Consider the following 20,673-nt stretch of genomic DNA (forward strand, 5'->3'; position numbering starts at 1 on the left):
CATGGGGTATTTTTATAGAGGAGATTCTTACGGACTCGGCAATACCTGATAAGTCAACTTTTTTTACAATTATTTTGGTTTTAGACTATATTATCTTTTTTGATTCAAATTTTTTTGGGGGTATCTCTAAAGTCTAAGGGTCATTTTTTGTAAAAAAAAAAATTATCCAATTATCTCATGTGGGGGCTCATTTTTTGTGGGATGAGCGGACGGCTTTATTGGCACTTTTTGGGGGGCTATATGACTTTTTGATCGCTTGCTATTAAACTTTTTATTATGTAAGGTGACAAAAAAAAACCTTTTTTTGCACCTTTTTTTTTTTTTTTTTCCTTGACCGTGTTAATCTGGGGGGTTAGGTCATGGGGTAGTTTTATAGAGGAGATTATTACCGACGCGGCGATACCTAATATGTCTACTTTTAATAAATTATTTTAGTTTTTTTTGGGTGTCTCAAGTCTGAGAACCAGTTTTTTTATCCGATGTCAGTGCTAAATTGGGATATAAATTTAGTACTCCATGGAAGTGTGATACTCCCTGAAGCAACCGTCAATGCAGAGGTCCGGATGATCGGGGCAAGTGTCGCACTGAGTAGTTGTGTCCTTCCGTATCCCCCTCCTGCGACACACTCTGCACTTTTTTTGGGTTCGTCCCTTCTTTCCAGTATGGGGGACCACACCTGGAAAGTGTTGGCCAGGGACGATCCTGGCACCTACAGTTCCCGAGGTACTCCGGCCTGCTCTTTCCCGGTCCGAAAAGATCAGGGCCTTGAGGACTGCCTCATAGAACTGGAGGAATGTCCCTGTGCTGCCAGCGCTTCGGGATAGTACAAAAGAGTTGTACATGGCAACCTGCACCAAGTAGACCGCAACTTTTTTGTACCATGCCCGGGTTTTGCGCATGGCGTTATATGGCTTGAGGACTTGATCAGAGAGATCAACTCCTCCCATATACCGATTGTAGGCGACGATACAATCGGGCTTGAGGACCGTTGCCGCGGTACCTCGCACAGGGACAGGGGTGATGCCGTTACCATGAATTGTGGACAGCATAAGGACATCCCTCTTGTCCTTATACCTGACCAGCAACAGGTTTCCAGTGGTAAGGGCACGGGTCTCACCCCTGGGGATAGGTACCTGGAGGGGGTGGGCAGGGAGGCCGCGTTGATTTTTCCGCACGGTCCCACAAGCGGACGTGGATCTGGCGGCAAGGGACTGGAACAAGGGGATACTGGTATAAAAGTTATCCACGTAAAGGTGGTAACCCTTATCCAGCAGTGGGTACATAAGGTCCCACACAAGTTTCCCGGTAACACCCAGAGTGGGGGGACATTCTGGGGGTTGAATCCGGGAATCTCGCCCCTCGTATACACGAAATTTGTAAGTGTACCCTGAGGTACTCTCACAAATTTTGTATAGCTTCACGCCATACCTCGCCCGCTTGGAGGGCACATACTGGCGGAAAATGAGTCTCCCCTTGAACGCAATGAGAGACTCATCAACCGCGACCTCTCTTCCAGGTACATAGGCCTCCATGAATTTGGCCCCAAAGTGATCGATGACCGGCCGTATCTTGTACAGACGGTCATGGGCAGGATCACCTCGGGGGGGGGACATGCTCCATTATCGGAATAATGCAGACATTTCCGGATGGCCTCAAACCGGGAGCGTGTCATGGCTGTACTGTAAAGTGGGGCCTGGTACTGGGTTTTTTGACCAGGCCCATATGCAGCACGAGGCCCCAAAATGTCCTCATTTCGGCTGCACTGACCGGCGTCCAGCCACCGGGCCTGGCCAAAAAGGAGCCCGGGTGTTGAGCGACGAACTGTTGGGCGTACAGATTCGTCTGCTCCACCATCAGATTTACCAGTGGGTCACTGAAAAAATGACAAAAAAAGTCATATTCAGTGTAGCCCACTGTGGAAATCTGGATTCCTGATTGGCCTACAAAATCAGGAATCACAGGCTCGTATCGCTCTGGGCTACACCAGACAAGTTCACCGGCAGGGGGCTCCGGTGGATTTAACTGGTGGGCCAGGAAACCAGTACGAGCCCCAGAGCTGCTCGTACTAGTGTGGGCCACAGGGTCCCTAACATGGCGGTCCCCTTGCTCCGCCTGGCGGCGTCTCCGCCGCCTTGGGGGCTCATCATCATCGCTAGATGATGAGGAGGATGCGGATGACAACAGGAATGTGGGGTCATCCTCATCCTCACTGGGACTCTCGGAGTCAGAGGCAATCTGGGCGTATGCCTCCTCGGCCGAGAACGTCCGGCGGGCCATAGGGGAGTGTGTGTCTGCGTGTATATGTGCGTGTGTGTAACTCTTTATTTTGTGTGCGTGTGTGTGGGGGCACGGGTGTTCACGAACTCACCCTAAAACTAACAGAAAAAAAATAAAATAAACTAACTAAAAAAAGGGCAAAAAATGTGGGGAAAAAAATTCAAAACCGCTGATCAACCGTCCGAAGTTGATCAGCGGTGGGGTGTGCGATGCGCTAACAGTGGCCGGACACTAAGTGCCGGCCACAGTCAGCGTACACGAAAAAAAAAAATGCACCCCAAAAAAGGTGGGGGGGGGGCAGGGGGGGGGGCAAGTGGCAGCACCCCTGGGGGGTCTAGGGTCACACAGCTGTGCTGTGGACCCCAGACACCCTAACTTAGGGTGATGCAATCAAAGTTCAGAAACTAACTTTCCCTTTTTTTTCCCTGCCTAAACCAAACTTTCCCTAGCTGTCCCTATGTACCTGATGGGGTCCTGGGGGGCACAGATCGGGTCCTGGGGGGCACAGATCGGGTCCTGGGGGGCACAGATCGGGTGCAGCAGACACGTGCAGGCAGCTCCTCTCTCCTCCGGCTCCGGAACACAAAAGGAGGAGGAGAGGAGCGCCTGCCTCCTTTGAATCTGCCGCCGGACCGCCCACAGACCAATCAGAAAGCGATCCTGAGTGGTGATGTCACCATCACCACTCAGGATCGCTGGATGGTGATTGGTGGGGTGAAATCACACCACCATCACCATCCTGTTCCGGGTTATCGGGACTTCAGAGACCCGAATAACCCGGAAACGCAGAAAACCGCAGGTCTGAATTGACCTGCGGTTTTCTGCGATCGCATACATGGGGGGGTCACCGGACCCCCCGGCGCATTTGCTCCAAGTGCCTGCTCAATGATTTGAGCAGGCACGGGGTTCCGATCACCGCCCGCCGTGCGCCCTATGTCCTTAAGAGGTTAAAAGGCCAAATCTGTGCAAAGATGTGGAGTCATTGTCATTTTCTGTCAGGTAGTCACCCGTTGTGATGGCAAAGGCAAAAAAACTCCCTTTTTGAATGTGGTCGGGTTGTTGAACTGCATAAGCAGGGTCTCTCTAGCGCGCCATCGCTGCTGAGGTCATTTGGAATTATCTTAAATGATCCTGACTGAGGACTATAGAACAAAAAAGTCAAGTGGAAGACCCCAAAAAATTTCACCAGCACTGAGCCGGAGGATCCAACTGGCTGTCCGTCAAGACACTGGACGATCCTTGACCCAAATTAATGCCCTTACCGGTGCTGATTGCAGCCCCATAACCATCAGACGGCATCTGAGACTGAAGGGCTTCATAAACAAAAAATGTCTTCAAAGACCTCGTCTCCTTGAACGCCACAGAACTGCTCGTTTGGACTTTGCACCAAACATGGGACATTCAAAGGTGGAAGAAAGTTTTATTCTCTGATGAGAATTTTTTTTACCTTGATGGTCCTGATGGTTTCCAACGTTACTTGTATGACAAGCAAATCCCACCTGAGATGTTTTCTACGTGCCACAGTGGAGGGGGCGCCATAATGGTCTGGGGTGCTTTTTCCTTCAGTGGAACAATGTAGCTTCAGGAAGTGCAGGGGCGTCAAACTGCCGCTGGCTATGTCCAGATGTTTCAGAGAGCATTCCTCATGACTGAGGGCCCTTGTCTGTGTGATAACGACTGGGTTTTTCAACAGGACAACGCTAACAGTACACAATGCCTGCAGGACAAGGGACTTCTTCCAGGAGAATAACATCACTCTTTTGGCCCATCCTGCGTGTTCCCCTGATCTAAATCTAATTGAGAACATTTGGGGATGGATGGCAAGGGAAGTTTACAAAAATGGACAACAGTTCCAGACAATAGATGGCTTTCGTGCGGCCGTCTTCACCACTTGGAGAAATGTTCCCACTCACCTCATGGAAACGCTTGCATCAAGCATGCCGAAACTAATTTTTGAAGTGATCAACAATAACGGCAGAGCTACTCATTACTGAGTTCATGTTTGAAAGTTGGATTTCTGTTTTGGGGGGGTTTTTTTTTTTTTTTTTAGGTGTGGTCCTAAACTTTTGATCAGCTGAAAAACAGCCTGTTTCAGTTTATTCGTTGTTTTCATTAAATTGAATGCTCAAATTTTTTTTTGGTCTCACTCCCATTTCTTCTTGTTGTATGTTGAAGCTCTACTTGGAACCTTGTTAAGATCTAGCCATGCTAAATATGAGTTTTTGCCATTTTTCAAGTGGTCTTAAACTTTTGATCAGGACTGTATCACACACTGCTATCTATTTTTTATTTTTTTTAATCAATTATTACTATAATGCATATAATGTTTATTACAACATGATATTTGCTGAATTTAAAAGAGTTCTCTTTTATTCAGCTTCAGCATATTTAGCACTGAGATGAACCTGGGGTCATTAGTTAAGTTCACTTATCTTCTGGCATAGCAGGGTGGAGGGGTGCACTGTGACCATTAGATAGGTTTCCTTATCTTCTGAAGTAGCAGAATGCATTCTTCTTAAGCTACATCATGCTTACACAAGCATCTGTTCTACCAACTACAGCAAAATATATGATGTACACATTCAAAACTTCACACTTGCGGCAGAGGATTCCGGCAGGCAGTTCCGTCGCTGGAACTGCCTGCCGGATCCGTCAAAATGCATGAAAACTGACGGCATTTGCCATACGGATCAGGATCTGATCCATATGACAAATGCATTGAAATGCCGGATCCGTCTCTCCGGTGTCATCTGGAATTTATTTTTTTCACATTTTTTGCAGTCTGAGCATGCGCAGACCGCAATACCGGATCCTTTTGCCGGAATACTCGGCTTGGCAATGATTAATATGGGGGGGAGGGGGGATTGAGGGCGCACTGCCACCAATGATTGTAATACTGGTTGGGGGGGGGTTAGGGCGCACTGCCCATGAATTATTTTAATAGTGGGGGGGGGGGGGGCGCACTGCTGGCCGTCGGCTCCCGACCTCTGACAGGGTGCTGTGATCCGCACAATTAACCCCTCAGGTGCTGCACCTGAGGGGTTAATTGTGTGGATCACAGTGCCCTGTCAGAGGTCAGGTGCCGCCAGGCAGCAGGGGGCCAGTATGTATGCGCCTGTTGGTATACTCTAACTTCGAGCGTCCCCATCACCATGGGAACGCCTCTGTGCTAGAATATATCATCGGATTTGAGTTTTCACGATTTAACTCAGATCCGATGGTATATTCTAACCACCAGGTGTTCCCATGGTGACGGGGATGCTTGTGGGGAGGAGTATGCCAAAGGGGTTTAACTGTACTGTTTGGAGAGAGAAAAAAAGACGAATATTCTAAAAAATTTCAAAACGAATATATTCGCTATACTGCTATATATTAGTTTTTTAGAATATTTGTCTTTTTTCAACATCTAAAGTCATGATTCCTCCTTGCTTCTTGCTTGTGGGCCAATGACTCATTGACCCACAAGCATTTTAGGCAGGGAGGAATCATTTGTTCAGATGGAAAAAATGACGAATATTCTAAAAACAAATATATAGCAGTATATTCTGTAGTGCTATATACTCGTTTTTGACCAACACCTTTTTTCCACATAAAAATTTGCATTATGTGCTTTTTTTTAATTTCAGATTTTTCGCAAAAAAAAAACTAATATCTCGAACACCAATATTCGCGAATATATGACGAATATTCTACTATACCGATGTAACATGGTTAGCACTCCTTTTTTCAGAGATTTCTGAGTTTCTGAGTTTTCTAATCTAAGCAAACACCTTCAATTGCTTTTCAATGGCTTTTGTCTCAAGATAATGAAATGAGTTAAGAAATTTGAGTTAACAGCGGGAGTGCTAACCATGGTACATCTGTATATTCACAAAATATTGCGAATTCGAATATTGCCCTTGCCGCTCATCGCTACTCCTGATCAGGAGACAGGTCAAAAGCGAATAGTGTATACCCATGAATAAACTAGTCGCGATCTATTGATAGAGCTATATTAGATTTTTGCTTTCCAGAAATGTGAACTAGAGCAAAATATTCTCTGACAGCTGATAAAGTATCAAAATTTGGCTGAAAGGGTCTTGCAGGTATCTGCTGACCGTCCAGATACAAGGCTGCATGATTTATGTTGTAGTGCTGGAAGCATAGTGGGTTTCTTTGGTATCTGCCACTAAATGCCTCATTATCCACAAAGCCTAATATCACAGCTTTAGGAATTTGACCCAGGAACAGATTCTCATGATTTGTAATTCTTGTACCAGAGGGTATACTGTTTACTTTCAAGCTGGCTCTATCGAGGTTGTACTTAGCCGTTGATGTTAGAAGCGCTTGACTGTGGCCTACTCTGACGGCTGGTGAGACTTGGACTCTGTTTACAGAGAGTCTGAACTTGCCCGTAGGTTTGTCCTTGCCTGCTATAGGGAAATTAATAAGGGCAACGCGGGCTCCAGCTGGAATGGCGGTATTATCCTGTTTCAGAATGCGACAGTTTATGTACAAAAGGGTGTTATTCAGATCATAATAATATTCACCGCTACTCAATATAAAAAAATTCCAGAGGGGCACCATCTGCAAGGGCAGCAATAGGCTGGACTTCTACAAAGATTTTTCAATACTGGTCTGTGTAGGGGGAACGTCGAAAATATCCAATTCTGATTTGGTGCATTCTATAGATTCGTTGTCTATGAATGCCATGATGCAGTATTATAAGACAGTGATTTTTGAACACGCCGTCTTTTACGCACCACCTTCTTATTCATAAGCATGGGGGGCAACGAAGTGGCAGATTGCCTTATTCTTTTACGTTGTTGTTTTGCAACATAAACTACTCCAGACCCCTTCTGCTCATGCACCGGATTGTTGATCTTATCTATAACAGCCGTTGAGACTGAGGTAAATGCATCTTTTGCAATGTTTTTGACAGCATTCTTCAAATGCGGTTTTACCATCTCTATTCCCCTTATAAATAAAGGTACAGCCCGTCTAAAAAGCCCTTTGAATATCCCTGCAAGACCTGCACCATACATGTATTCACACCACGGAACCCCTCTAACCCAGATCCGGCTTGTGCAATATAATAGCGGGCATAAACCGCTGGGTCTCCATTCACCCTTTGCGCCATCATTCAATTCCTTGAGTCCTTTCAGAGTCTAAAGTGTAGTCTTAACACACACTTGCCATACTTGAACTTCACCGGTGTGGCCTGGTCTGATTATATTGGGATGCTAATGGTGTCAAAGTATTGTTTGCACACGGGTATATAGTCAAACTTTTTAAAGTACTGTAAACGTGAAAAGAAGTGTGTTAATGTGATCAGATGTGTTGATCCTTTTCAGCTCAAGCATCTGTATGTATGGCTATGTATAGGTTTAAATTTCTCCCCAAAAACACAATAGCCATCGTGCCAGCAGATAATTACCACAAGGTAAAAAAGCGTTATTCAACTCCAGCCATACAGTGGCTCATGTATGTGTCTCACACAGAGAATATTGACATAAAACACACATTAAAAGGATGGGAGAAACAGGTGGGGAGATACTTTTTAGGTGGTTATGCATTTGTTAATGGGCAACATATAGCATTTGAATTTCAGGGTTGCTTTTACCATGGCTGCCTCGTATGCTATAACGAAGCAGACAGAAATAAAGTCACTAACTCAACCTATGGTCAATTATATTACACTTTTTTATGTAAAAAGCGCTACTTACAGAGTTGTGGTTACATGGTTCGCGTGTTATGGGAACATGACTGGAATGAGATGGTGAAAAAAGATTCTAACCTTCAAGCCGATCTTACAAAAATGCAGTTCCCACAACCTTTAGATCCATGTGATGCATTGTATGGGGGCAGAACCAACGCTGTTAAGCTCTATCACAAGCAGGATATAGGGGAAACCATAAATTATTACGATTTCACCAGCCTCTGCCCTTCGTTAACAAAACAAAAACATACCCTGTGGGTCACCCAGGGATCATTTATGATGATTTTGGTTACATAAAACAATACTTTGGTATTGTCAAAGCGACAGTCTATCCACAAAGAGATCTGTTATTTCCTGTTCTCCCTATGAAAATTAACAAAAAATGTATGTTTCCTCTGTCTTATACATGTGCTGTAAATTCACAGGCCGACCCTTGCATGCACAGTGATGAAGAGAGATCTCTGACAGGTACATGGTGCAGTATAGAGCTAGAGGTAGCAGTGGAAAAAGGGTACAGGATTACACACATCTTTGAGGTCTGGCATTTTACTAACACCACAGAGGGTTTGTTTTCCCCATACATTAAGGTACATTTTAGGGATAAGCACCCTAGCTGGTGTACTGATGAAATCAAGAAAAAACTATACATTGACTCCTTTCTTGCAAACGAAGGCCTACAATTACAGGCTGACAGCATCGCTGTGAACTCTGCTAAAAGACAAATTTCAAAACTCTTCCTAAATTCCTTATGGGATAAGTTTGCACAGCGATCAAATTTGTCATGCACCAGCATAGTAAGTGACCCTGAGGAACTTTTTCAATATGTGTTTCTACCATACTATGAGCTTTCAGAGTGGAATTTTATTGATGGTGAAACAGCAAATGGCAATTGGAAGTATATAAAGGGTCATCACACCATCAACAAAAACACAAAGATCATTATAGCCTGTTTTACCACCACTTACGCCAGACTAGAGCTGTATTCGGTTCTGGACAGACTCCAAGAAAGGTGCCTTTATCACGACACAGACTTTGTCATTTTTATACAACATGAGGGTGAGTGGAATCCACCTTTAGGCGATTATCTGGGGGAATTAACCAGTGAAAAACCCGATGGTAAATACATCACTGAGTTTATATCTGCAGGACCCAAAACCTATGGCTATAAACTCAACAATGGTAAAACTGTGTTAATAGTTAAGGGTATAACTCTAAATGTTGCTAACACACAAGCTATTCATTTTGACAGCTTAAAAGATTTAGTTTTGGATTACCCTCACAATTCATCCTCTAAGACCCAGAAATACATAACTGTAGAGCAACCCGGTATTGTGCGGAATAAGAAGTTTTGGGATATTACAAGTCCTTTGCGTAAAACCCAAAAGTTTGTCTATACAAAGAGACATTTATTAGATGATTTTACAACACTACCTTTTGGTCTCTAATAATGCTATCACACAACAACTTTGCTCGTTTTTAGATACTTTAGCTGTCCTTTTTAAGTAGCTCGGTATCAGTGAAACGCTAGAGCCACAAAAAAAAAAAGCGTTATTGCGCGTTGCTTGTAAGGAGTCTCTTTTTAGAGGGATTTACCACATGGACACGTGCATATAGCACTCTTTCTCCTGTATTTTATTAGGGCCGTCAAATTCTGCAAAAAGTTATTTTGTGAAACAACTGTTACACAATGTTGATGTTCTTTTAACTAACAAACCTGATAATATTGTTTGGTTTTATGCATGTTGGCAAAAACTATATGGTGAACTGTCTAAAGATTTTCCCAACCTCAGATTTATTGAAGGACTCCCGCATAGATTTGTAGACGATGACCTCTTTCCGCCTGTTGATGATCTAATGGAGAGCGCTAATGAAAACAGCGAAATAGAAAAAGCTTCTACCAACTATGTACATCACAAAAATCTAAGTATAATTTACCTAGTACATAATATATTCTGTCAGGGGGAAAAAGTAGAACTATAAAATATAAAAGTCAGCTTTTTTTTCTCAGAGAAAAGGTGGTGGAACTCACCCCCCCCTCCCCTGGCCACACCCCTACCTACCCCTAGGACCGTCCCCTAAAACCACCCCTTTAGAGAACAGGGATGCAAGTAAAATTTGGGGGGGGGGGGGGGGGGGGGGTAAGTAAATGTATGGAATTAAATAAAAAGCAATGCAGTAAAATGCACCAGGAGGCTGCCAGTCCATGCTGAGCCTTGTAGTTCTACATTTCAGCAACTTACGAGAGAATTGCGGTATGCAGGGATACATTTATAATAAAACAATTTACTTACAAAAGAAGCTATTCAGTCTGCTTCCGCGGATTCTTTCCCCTTCTTTCTGTCTCTCGTCAGTGCGCAGGTGCACTGTTATGGTGGATCTGTGGAAGACACACTGTTATGGGGGCATCTGTGGATGACACTTATTATGCCTCTCATTCAGTGGCGACTCTAGGAACAATATATAGGGGGGGCACAAAGATACCACAGTCAAAAATGGGGGGGCAAAAACAAAATAAGTATATAGAAATAAGATTACAAAATACGAGAGAGTTGCGGTCTGCAGGGATACAGTTATAATAAAACAATTTACTTACAAAAGAAGCTATTGAGTCATCTGCTGTGCCGTCCTCTGCTTGCTTCCACGGATTCTTTCCCCTTCTTTCTGTCTCTCTTCAGTGCACAGGCGCACTGTTATGGTGGATCTGTGGAAGACACACTGTTATGGGGATCTGTGGATGACACATTATGCCTCTCATTAGCCCTCATTATGCCTCTCATCACTCCCATATCAGCCCCCATATCAGCCCTTATGCCTCATTAGCCCCCATTATAAGCCCTTATGCCTCATTAGCCCCAATTATTCTTCTTATTAGCCCCCATTATGCCTCATTAGCCCACATTATGCCTCTAATTAGCCCCATTATGCCTCTAATTAGCCCCCATTATGCCTCTTATTAGCCCCCATATGCCTCCAATTAGCTCCATATGCCTCCAATTAGCCCCCATATGCCTCCAATTAGCCCCTATATGCCTCCTATTAGCCCCCATATGCCTCCTATTAGCCCCCATATGCCTCCTATTAGCCCCCAATTAGCCCCCATATGCCTCCAATTAACCCCATATGCCTCCAATTAGCCCCATAGACCCCATATGCCTCCAATTAGCCCCCATATGCCTCCAATTAGCCCCCAATTAGCCCCTATATGCCTCCTATTAGCCCCTATATGCCTCCAATTAGCCCCATATGCCTCCAATTAGCCCCATATGCCTCCTATTAGCCCCCATATGCCTCCAATTAACCCCATATGCCTCCAATTAGCCCCATAGACCCCATATGCCTCCAATTAGCCCCCATATGCCTCCAATTAGCCCCCAATTAGCCCCATATGCCTCCTATTAGCCCCCAATTAGCCCCCATATGCCTCAAATTAACCCCATATGCCTCCAATTAGCCCCATAGATCCCATATGCCTCCAATTAGCCCCCATATGCCTCCAATTAGCCCCCATATGCCTCCAATTAGCCCCCAATTAGCCCCATAGACCCCATATGCCTCCAATTAGCCCCCATATGCCTCCAATTAGCCCCATATGCCTCCTATTAGCCCCATATGCCTATTAGCCCCCATATGCCTCCAAATAGCCCCATATGCCTCCTATTAGCCCCATATGCCTCCTATTAGCCCCCAAATATGCCTCCAATTAGCCCCCAAATATGCCTCCAAATGCCCCCATATGCCTCCAATTAGCCCCCAAATATGCCTCCAATTAGCCCCCCAAGTATGCCTCCAATTAGCCCCATATGCCTCCAAATGCCCCCATATGCCTCCTATTAGCCCCCATATGCCTCCTATTAGCCCCCATAATGCCCCCAGCAGCCACATTTTTTATAAAATAAAAAAAAAACTTACCTCTCCTGCTCCTGGACGGACGCCGCCTTCCATTTTCTCCCTCAGTCGACTGTGCTCTAAACTGGCGCGCACAGCGTGAGGTCACAGAGCGACCTCACGCTGTGCGCAGCCCTGCACAGCCGACAGCCGAGGACCAGGAAGTGGTGAGTACAGAGCGTTCACCACTTCCTGGTCCTTCTGTACTAATGAGCGATTCCATAATGGAAGCGCTCATTAGTATTCACTCGGGGGAATCAGCGGGGGGCACCTGGGGGGGCAAGGAACAACATAGGGGGGGCAATTTCCCCCCCTCGCCCCCCTCTAGCGACGCCACTACTCTCATTAGCCCTTATTATGCCTCTCATCACTCCCATATCAGCACCCATGCCTCTCATTAGCCCCCATATCAGACCTTATGACTCATTAGCCCCCATTATTCCTCTTAGCCCCCATTATGCCTCTTATCACCCCCATATCAGCCCCCATGCCTCTCATTAGTCCCCATGCCTCATTAGCCCCCATATCAGCCCCCATGCCTCATTAGCCCCCATATCAGCCCCCATGCCTCATTAGCCCCATATCAGCCCCATGCCTCATTAGCCCCCATATCAGCCCATATGCCTCATTAGCCCCTATATGCCTAATTAGCTCCCATATGCCTAATTAGCCCCCATTATAAGCCATTATGCCTCATTAGCCCCATTATGCCCCTAATTAGCCCCCATTATGCCTCGAATTAGCCCCCATTATGCCTCTAATTAACCCCATTATGCCTCTAATTAGCCCCCATTATGCCTCTGATTAGCCCCCATTATGCCTCTGATTAGCCCCCATTATGCATCATGATTAGCCCCCATTATGCCTCATGATTAGCTCCCTATATGCCTCATGATTAGCCCCCATATGCCTCATGATTAGCCCCCCATATGCCTCATGATTATCCCCCCATATGCCTCATGATTAGCCCCCCATTATGCCTCATGATTAGCCCCCCATTATGCCTCATGATTAGCCCCCCATTATTCCTCTCATGGTTAGCCCCCCCATTATGCCTCTCATGATTATCCCCCCATTATGCCTCTCATGATTAGCCCCCATTATGCCTCATGATTAGCCCCCCATTATGCCTCTCATGATTAGCCCCCCATTATGCCTCTCATGATTAGCCCCCATTATGCCTCTCATGATTAGCCCCCCATTATGCCTCTCATGATTAGCCCCCATTATGCCTCATGATTAGCCCCCCATTATGCCTCTCATGATTAGCCCCCCATTATGCCTCTCATGATTAGTCCCCCCCATTATGCCTCTCATGTCTAGCCCCCATTATGCCCCCAGCAGCCACATTTCCACTTACCTCTCCTGCTCCTGGAAGCCGCCTGCAATTTTCTTTCTCCTCAGTCAACTGTGCTCTGAACTGCGCGCACAGCGTGAGGTCACAGAGCGCCCTCACGCTGTGCGCAGCCTTGCACAGCCGACAGCCGAGGACCAGGAAGTTGTAAGTACAGAGCGTTTACCGCTTCCTGGTCCTTTGGTACTAATGAGCGCTTCCATAATGGAAGCGCTCATTAGTATTCACCTGGGGGAATCAGAGGGGGGGGCAAAGAACAACATAGGGGTGGCGATTGCCCCCCCTCGCCCCCCTCTATCGACGCCACTACACAAGACCCAGGGGCCTAAGCAGCGGGCTGGCTGGGCCCAGTAACTAAAGCCTGATGAAAGTATATGGTACTTTTTATTAACCCCCATGATAAATTACAGATTGTGACAGTAGCGAGACAGATATATCCGGGGAAATCACATTTCTTTTTAGAAGCTTTTGAGGATGCCACACGTGCTCCTTACGGATATTTGTTAGTAGATTTGAGAGCTACCACTCCAGAAGAGCTACGATTAAGAACAGGATTGTTCCCTCCAGATTTACCAGCTGTGTATATTCAGAAGAAAATTGGCTCTCATAAGTGAATATTGCAAAATCATCAGCATTCTGTGCACTGTACATTGTATGGGCAAGATGTCTGAGAGAATATGACGCAACTGGTATATCTTAAAAACTTTTGTAAAAGCACCACCCTTACTCAGAAAGTCTATTTAAAAAAATGCCAGTAATAATTTAATCAAGGCCATTGGGGAGATCGCTTTAAATATCTTTAAAAAAATGGCATAAAGCTGTAAGAAAGCTGGGGGATAAAGCTTTAGCCGTAAAGAAACAGAGGCGCATAGTGAATCAGACTGGTGGATTTATAGGAACACTCCTGAGTTTTGCGATTCCATTAATAACAACCCTTATTGCTGAAAAATAATGGAGCATGCAGAAAAAATGTACTTGGTTGCCAAAAGTGAGCTGAATAAGTTAAAACAGATCCTTCCACCAAAACCCAACATTCATGAGAGCGCTATTCAAGCTCTTAATGATGAAATTAATAGGATTTTACAGAGCAGAAACATACCAGACGACATTCAAATAAAAAGGTACATAGATGTTGTTCAAAGATACTTGGTTCATGCTAAACAGGACGCAAAAGAACTAGCAATTTTAAATCTTGTTCAACTGCTGATCATCACCACCAGCCACATTTACCGTATTTTTTGCCCTATAAGATGCACGGGCCCATAAGACACACCTAGGTTTTAGAGGAGGATAATAAGAAAACAATATTTTCCTTATTATCAGCAATCAGACCCCCAAAGTTAATCAGACCTCAGCGCACAGCCCCAATCAGACCCACAATGCTAATCAGACCTCAGATTAGACCCCCAATGCCTCAGATCAGCCCCCATGTCATCCATCATGCCCCATGTCAGACATCAGCCCCCCATGTCAGCCATAATGCCCCCATGTCAGCCATCATGCCCCCATGTCAGTCATCATGCCCCATGTCAGACATCAGCCCCCCCATGTCAGCCATAATGCCCCCATGTCAGCCATCATGCCCCCATGTCAGCCATCATGCCCCCATGTCAGCCATCATGCCCCCATGTCAGTCATCAGCCCCCCATGTCAGCCATCAGCCCCCCATGTCAGCCATCAGCCCCATCCATCAGCCCCCCATTGTCAGCCATCATGCCCCCATGTCAGCCATCATGCCCCCATGTCAGCCATCAGCGCAAATAAAAAATATTAATAATAACTTACCTCTCCTGCTCCTGGATGACGATGCTCCTCACCACCAGCGCTCTCTCTCTTCTTCCTGGTTCTCAGCTGTCAGTAGTGAAGGCTGCGCACAGTGAGGTCACATGGTGCGCAGCCCTGCAAAGCAGACAGCCAAGCAGAGGACCAGGAAGCGGTGAGTACAGATCCTTCACCGCTTCCCCGTCCACTGGTACTAATGAAGCGCTTCCAAAATTGAAGCGCTTCATTAGTATTCGCCCCATAAGATGCAGAGGCATTTCCCCCCCACTTTGGGGGGAAAATAACAGAGTCTTATGGGGCGAAAAATATGGTAATACTTGATAAGACTGACACCACCCGTGAAATTGTAAATCAGGTCAATCCGCGTTTAAAAAAATATGCAGAATTTTTATTAAACAGGATGCTACAAAAGCCTGATATTGTATCATGGAATTATAATGCTGAATTTATTTACAAGGGCAATGTAATTCCTGGATCTAATATGCTGGACTTGGTGCGTGACACAACACAAAACCACGGCATGACCAAAAGGAATATACCTCCTGGATGGGACAGATTTATGCATGCAATGGCTGAGTTAACTATCCCCTCTACGGTTGTCGGCAATTCCAATACCAGAGAAAGTCTAAATGGTATAAAAATGAATCTAAACCAGCCTTCTGATACACCACCACCACCACCACAAAACAAACCTGGCTCTTTTATTTCTACACCCATAGACCTAACACGAGCAACCTTACTACCTAAAAAAAAGGACTTTACCTCTGTTACATTATGCATGGTTAAGTCTGTAAACACATTTCACTTTGTAAAGAATCAGCAAATATTATGTTGTAATAAACATTATATGCATTATAGTAATAATTGTAAAAAAAAAGCTTGTTAATGTTTTATTTCTATGCTTTAGTAGTGTGTGATATATACTTTATATAAACTGCTGATGACTAATAAAGCTTTTTAAACTTTTTAACTTTGTCATAGTCTGGTTTTTAATCAAGGGTCAATAAAAAGGGGGTGGCACCTGTCAAATAGAGTTTGACGAATAATGTAGATGTTACACTACTTACCTAAACATGGGAACATTTTTTAAAAATATTATTCCAATTAAAACATTTGGGGTCATTTATCAAACTGGTGTAAAGTAGAAGTGGCTTAGCTGCCCATAGCAACCAATCAGATTCCTCCTTTCATTTTCCACAGGAGCAGTCAAAAATTAAAGGTGGAATCTGATTGGTTGCTATGGGCAACTGAGCCAGTTTCGCTTTACCTCAGTCTTGATAAATCTCCCCTATTGTGTTTTGCTAACAGAGTAATATAAAATGTAATTGTGAGACAACCTCTTTTAGGGGTTTAGCGCTATATGACAATTACAAAATATGTATTCTGTTTTGCAAACATATTTCTGCAGTTTTAACCGTATTATACACTGCATAATAAAAAATCTTTTCTAGCTTAATGTATGTTTCCAAAAGTAAATAAGAATTGCTAGGTGGAATGCACCACAAATAAATGGTTTGGCGTCTCACATGAATAAGCAGGATTAACCCCCAGTGACTCTTGCATTCTGTTCTTGGCTGGCACTATACCATCTTCCTTGGTCACAAGTGTCAGTTCTTTGTAACATCACGTGTAAATAAGGAGGCAGGGAGCCAGATCTCTGAGTCCTATGATATGAGCTTCTGACTAGAACAACACGGAACAGATAAGAAAGAAGAAGAAAATATAATTAAATATAATTAAGTATTATGTAAACTGGAGGTTTATATAAAAGCATGACATGGTTACTTAGTATGGCATTACTTACAGCACATGTAGAAACACAGCTACTGAAAATCTGTAATATGTACTTTGTGTTGGATGTGGAAACTATGGCAAAAATATGCCATGTGTGACTTCAGACAAAAATATATCTATCCCCAATAATACAAGAATTACAATATGGTTTCAACATGATCATGATTAATTATTTTACAGCAGTCAGCGCAGTTACTTCTATATACCTTAACCTCTTAATTACAAGCCCTAAAAAGGCCTTAATGACCAGAAAAAAAAAATCATTTATTTCTCTCTGCATTACAGCAGCGGTAACTTTTTTTTCCCCACTTACGTCCCTGTCTGAGGCCTTGATTTATCCAGGAAAAATGATATCTTTGGCATTGTTCAGGGATAAATATAAATGATGGTGTAGTTTATATAATTTTTTTGCTGTAGAAATATAGAAAAAAAACATTTTGCCCTTTTTTGTTAATTTTTTTTTACGCTGTTCATTTTAAAACTTTTTATTACATTTTTTATTACATTTTTATATCCCATTATGGGATAATGTTTTATAACTTTAAGAGGATCCTTCACCGCTCCTGACATGCCTGTTTTAATACCTTTGTGCATTCCCCATGTAATAACACTTCTGGAGCATCTATTCCTATGGCTCTGTGCTGTGCCATTCCTTTATTATTTTTACTAGAAGTTATGAATGAATTGCTATTAGCCTTCAGTAAAGGATACAGAAGGGTGCTACCAGTTGGTTGTGTGTCCCTGCACAGTCTCACTCTATCCAATCAGTGCTACCATTTTTAGACTGCATGGATATCCAGTTCACTATATCAATTGTATCCAGAGTGGGCGACAATGGGAGATTGACGTTTAACTATTGAAATGACTGTCGCTAAAATATAACTTTCATTATGACATTAAAATGTGGGCAAGTCGACTCACGTACATAGATATTAAAACTATAAGCCATCTTAGATAACAATAGCACTAGGTCTGAGAATTGTGTCATGCACTCAGACCAGATACTAGGACTGTGTACACACACAGGGGCTTTCTCTTCTTTAGGAGCTGCACTGAGCGGCCACGCTACAGTCGTCCCAGTGCCGCAGGCTATATGGCTGCACGCTATGTATGAGAGCGTGCAGCACTATATGTTTGTCTGTTATGGTTTGTTTCTAAATACCACTCTGCGCTAAGTTGCATAATACTGCAACTAAGAAACGCGTAGAGCAGAATAGGGTCAGATACCTTGAGTGATGTGGAAACTAATATCCTAATGATAGGAATCAAAACTACATTGTAGCCAGCCTGTATGAGTAGGTGCACCTAGGGCAGCAGTTCAGGGCTCAGTGATAGCATCTAACCCTGCTAATTCGTAGTGTGCTGGGGCACTGTGTGTGGGGGTCTAGTTAAGTGTTTATTGCTAGATATACACCCTGCTGCCCTGCTGACACACACATTGTTTTCTAGTTCCTAGTGCTTCCACAGTCCTAGTATATGGTCTCAGACCTAGTGCTATTGTGATCTAGGACGGCTCATAGTTTTAATATCTATGTACGTTAGTCGAATTGCCCACATTTTAATGTCATAATAAAAGTTAAATTTTAGCGATTGTCATTTCAATAGTTAAACGTCAATCTCCTATTATTGCCCACTCTAGATGCAATTGATATAGTGAACTATTTATTCATCTTTGTTAACTTTGATGAGTGATGGCAGGTTTTCTATCCAGTGACATCAGCTCTGATAAATGGTTAGGTAGCCCACGGGAGGTTACCTAGTTCATCGGCTAGTATTTCCTCAGTTTTCAAAAATCTGACAAGAATATACAAGGACCACGTACATTTGTGGTGGGAGGTTCAGACCCTCGAGACTTATCTTAAGAACAAAATAGTTCCTTGAGGGCTGCGAAATCTGGTATTACCAAATGCTCGGGTGAGGTCAGAAGCTCTGATGAAAAAGTGGGAGAAAAAATCGAATTCCTCCGCCTCATGAGATTATTACTAGAGAAAGAGAAAAACATACTAGCCAAGACTACTAGTGAATTGCAGGAACATATTGAAGCAGCAAAGAAATTCACACAGTCTCCATATTTTGAGAGGAGGGAAATAACATTTCAGCAATAAGTTGAGAAATTTACAGGGTACATTAGGGAAAGGAAACATAAATTGTCCGTGACACTCACGATTTCAAAGAAGGTACTGTCTTAAATTTCACAGGCATGAAAAGTAAAAATAACACAGAGAGCGAGACAGACATTTTCTCATCAGAGGGTGACACTAACGCTGAAAATCCCTCAGCTACAACTGTGAATATCAAGAACAGGGGGAGAGGATGCGGTTGGCAGAGACAGGACTGATAGGACCTAACAGAAACCGAGGCAGAGACAGGACTGATAGGAGTGACAGAGTTTTTTTTTTTTTAGGAATGGGCACAGAAAACCCCTTGAGGAGCAAAAAAATCAATAGCTCCATTAAGGCACAAATTAATTTATTTTGTCCCAATTTGCAAATAGATCCATTTAGTTGGGTGAAGGATGTTAATCTTTTTATTAGGAAACTGAAATGGAGGAAATTCTTCCTCACGCACGATCGTGACCAATGCAGAAGGTTAGGCATAGAGGAGGAAGAATTGGATGATGTGTGTCTCCTAGCAGATCTTTGGGAAGAAGGTCAAAGGCACTGGACCTTTCACCCACTTTAGACCACCCTATAAAAAGAACCCACCTGCCAGTGAATACTCTCCCCTCGATGCTTTCCTCATGATTACAACAGAAAAACTTAGGGCACTATATGTTCATGGACAGGGATCAAATAACCTTACTCCAGCTTAATCAGAAGCCCTGGAACTGCTACAAAATGATAAGTAGATTATAATCAAACCCCTGGATAAAGGAGGGAATGTGGGGGTTCTTGATAGGGAAGCATACAGGGAAATATGCCTAAGTATCCAAAATGACAGGTCATGTTATGCCAAACTGGACTCGAACCCGACTGGCAGCCTCAAAAAGAAGCTGGCAGACATGCTGAATGAGGCTATAAAGGAGGGCTTGATCAGTAATACCGAGCATGCCTACCTTCTACCTGATAACCCCATTCCACTGTGCTCTATAGTCAAATACATAAAGGAGTCAATCCCCTCAAAGGCAAGCCTATAGTCTCTGGGTTTGGGAGCCTCACAGAAAAAATCAGCAACTATGTTGATGTCTTCATATGTAAGGGATTCGATGGATGTACTCAGACGTATTAATGACGTAGTTTGAGACAATGGCACCTTTCTTGCCAGTTTAGATGTGGAGGCCCTCTACAGCTCCATTCCACATGAAAGAGGATGTGAGGCTGTGAGGGCCTGCCTGACAGAGAGGGGTGCACACCTCAGATCACACAATGAATGTCATTAGGTTGCTGTTTTTCATCCTCCAGAACAACATTTTTCTGTTTAATAGACAGATCTTCCACCAGTTCAGGGGAGTTGCGATGGGCAGTCCTTGTGCCCCAACATTCGGTAATTTCTACCTGGGCTGGTGGGAGAGAGAGGTTGTTTTTGGAGAGAGGATGAGTCAATGGACCTCGTCCATTACATTATGGCTGAGGTTCATCGACAATGTGTTCATCCTATGGGGTGACACTGTCTCTGCCTTTAAAGAATTTGTGTCTATGTGTCTACTGTAATGATCAAATTCACGACACCAAACTGTCGTTCCTGGACCTCTCCATTCAAATCGGTTGGGATACAAAGAGACAAAACCAGCATATTCAGAAAACCCACAGCCACCAACGCGTTACTTAAATGGGATAGTAGTCATCCACTCCCGTTGAAGCGTGGCATTCCAAAAGGACAATACCTGAGGGCTAGATGTAATTGTTAGGAGTGTGCGGACTTTAAGGTTGCTGCGGACGAATTG

The sequence above is a fragment of the Bufo gargarizans genome, chromosome 1 (genome assembly GCF_014858855.1).
Source record: "Bufo gargarizans isolate SCDJY-AF-19 chromosome 1, ASM1485885v1, whole genome shotgun sequence".
Lineage (NCBI taxonomy): Eukaryota > Metazoa > Chordata > Amphibia > Anura > Bufonidae > Bufo > Bufo gargarizans.